Below are 3,075 nucleotides of genomic sequence, written 5' to 3' on the forward strand. Positions count from 1 at the left end.
TTCTGTCCTTCCCAGCCCCTGACTTGCTTCAGTTTACTATCAGAGACAGTTTCTGCCTGTTTATGTATGACAGTCATTTCCTCACCTCTGGCGTCACACTCGTGCCTGCCACCAGCCACTCTCCTTCCTGGTTTGTGAATGAGAGTTATCAGATCTGGTATCACAGTTTCCCCGTCAGGCATTCCAGATAGTGTGGATAGGCCTTTAGACTATTTTCCTTCCTCCGTTTTTATTTTCCTGCACCCTATCTTTATTATTTTAGTTTAGTAACAGACCACTATAATAGTTACCCTCCCAAATTATGATCTTGGTTTTAAGCAGTGCACTTAGAACCAGTAAGCTTATTGTACTATGGATTCATGTCCAGAATATTATAATCATAGCACCTTTCAACATGCATATAATCAAAAAATCTTAGCAACCAATTTATGTTTTAATCCTGTTCAAATTAGTTACGAGTTTTTTCTCCAAACACAACGTAAAAGTTGACCGATAAAACAACCACAAAGAAGTTTCCAAGTATTTATTTTACTCCCAAGGTTTTGTTACCTGACCAGTGTTCCAAGACTGGGTTATCTTGAAGTTTCAGCTTAAAAATAAAGCAAGCACAAACAAAATTACTAGTTTAGCAACTTTCGGACAATGTAGGTTTTAGCCAACACCTACGATATAAGAGTAAATTCAACAATCGGTAAAGAAGTTCGTTCAACACTTAACTTCAACCCCTAGTTAAGTATTTTCACGGGTACTACCCGATCATAACCTAGTTTGCTGCAGACTGCTTACAGCCAGTTTTCTAGTTAGTATACTTCAGACACTTTACCCACTTTAAATATATGTAGAATATGCATTATTAAAAATTTAAGTTAAACTTTCCGATAAACGCCAAACTTATTGATAAACGCCAATCATTTTTCAACTAGAATCGTTGGTTAAAAAGAAGGCAATAAGGATCCTTAATTGAAACATTCCTAGTGAAATATCAGTTAAATAATCATTTCATACTTCTTATGCTTGTTTCAAGAGGTCACCATGTCGTTTCCTTTGTTACAAAGCCAAGTTACCTTTAAAACCAGAGTTTTAATTTTTGAAAGAAAAAAATTCTATTGTTTAACTATTTTAAACCAAAAATGTACCATTCTTTTTTTTGAAAAGCAAATATGACAACGACGAGATAGTAAATATAGAAATTTATTTGAAGACATACAATTCAACCTTTATAAAGGGGAACGAAATAGGAAAAATTTACAATCAATTATTTATTAACTAACTATCATTCTAATGAACCATTTAAAACGAGAGCTGAAAGTTTATATTTTGTTCTTTGTCAGTGGCTAATTTGCCACGCCTTTTGTTTTTTTTTTTTACTACTTTTTTGGCCATAAGTACTAAAAATAAAGCAGTTTTGATAAATAACTAGAGGTAATTTTACCAATAAAGGAATTCCACAAAAAAATGGTTATCAAATTTATTACTTACAAGAAACCTATTTACCAGAATTTTTAACCATTCTAGTTTGCCAATTATTCCAGTAAAAAGAAATTTCTTCCAGTGCAAAGAAAAGTCCTAGGGGATATATTCATCCAAATTAGCAGGAATTTCCATTAACAACCTTCAAGCATTTATAGAAGGTCTTGACAGGATTCCAGTAACAATCTTCAACCAAACCAAATGGTCAAAGGAAGGAATTGAAGTTCTATATTCAACGAATTTAGTCATTGATCTCTATCCTGAAGCTGCGCCACCCAACCTGAAAAAAAAAGTAAATTATCAGAATGTTTCTTTTAGAAGTCTGTATCCCTACATAAATGTTGTCCAAAGCAGGTAATATTGAATAAGAAGTAGCAGTGAACAATAAAGTAGCCAATTTCGTGCAACAAAGCATACATCTATGTACTTTAAACTTAAAATAGTTTTATAAATGAATTAGATTTATTAAAAGCAAATTAGTCCAAGAACTTTTTTTTACTTTACATTTGTGATTAACAGTCTAAACTGCAGAACCTACATAAAGTACAAAAAAGTAGAACACTCACCATAATTACACAAGGATTTAAAAGCAAGCCTCCCTATAGCACACGGTAGACCTTAAAGGTCTACCGTGTGCTATAGGGAACGTCCTCCCACGATTAGGGGCGCCGCCCCTAATCGGGGAGGACTAGCTTGCTTGAAATTGGAAAAGGAAAAAACATGAAACATTACTTGCCTTTAAGTCCAGAATGAAAAATACGTCACCAGATTCCAGCGTTGTCCCCATTCAGTCTCTGTATTTGGCGCCATGTCGATTTCACGCAAAGATAATGCAGGTAACACAAGTTGCAAGATATATTCTCATTAAAATTATAAGCTTGAAACGCACAGATGTCCAGTGGATCACAGACTTTAGACTCCTGAAATGTCTTGGATACAGGTTGCCACCAACCACCCAACTGCTCGCGGGTAACGGGAAGACAGCCAGAAAAGGCTTTGTTATGTCAAGCCAAGGACTCTAAACAGAGGAATACAAAATAAATAAATAAATAAATAAATAATAAAAAAAAAAACTTGATACTTCCTTGGTACATCTCTTAAAAGACAACTTTACGGCAGTTGCGAATAGAATCTATTATTACAGAATTTCAAAAATAATTCATATCATTGATAGGAGAGAGAGAGAGAGAGAGAGAGAGAGAGAGAGAGAGAGAGAGAGAGAGAGAGAGAGAGAGAGAGAGAGATATCCAACTGATTTAATTCAAGTTTAAACTGACGTTTTTTTCGAACCTGCCTCCGTCAATTCAGATGATAGGAATGTACATTTTAAAATTCAGGATAATTGGAGGAGATATGGATTAAAATACATTATTTTTTTTTTTTAATTCAGGATAATTGGAGATGATATGGGTGAAAATATATGTTTTTTTTTTAATTACTAATTGCCTAGTCTTTTGTGTAAAATGGAATTAAATTTTTTCAGATACTATTGTAGCTAAATATACAATACATGTTTTTGTCGCAATTCTACTATTTGATAATCTCTTATTATCTAAATATAATCATTAGTCAGTATGGTCTTCATATTTTTGTTTATTTCAATAA

At 33.4% G+C, this 3,075-nt stretch overlaps 1 long non-coding RNA gene across 1 annotated transcript; it reads right to left on the bottom strand.

Moving 5' to 3' along the window:
- Positions 1 to 1,175: 1,175 nt before the first annotated feature.
- LOC137654919 (uncharacterized) lies at positions 1,176 to 2,421 on the bottom strand. The gene is made up of 2 exons (XR_011046749.1): positions 2,207 to 2,421; positions 1,176 to 1,750 (listed from the first exon to the last, which is right to left on the bottom strand). It is a non-coding gene; the product is annotated as an uncharacterized lncRNA (long non-coding RNA).
- Positions 2,422 to 3,075: the final 654 nt, after the last annotated feature.

This window comes from Palaemon carinicauda, chromosome 16, assembly GCF_036898095.1.
Source record: "Palaemon carinicauda isolate YSFRI2023 chromosome 16, ASM3689809v2, whole genome shotgun sequence".
Lineage (NCBI taxonomy): Eukaryota > Metazoa > Arthropoda > Malacostraca > Decapoda > Palaemonidae > Palaemon > Palaemon carinicauda.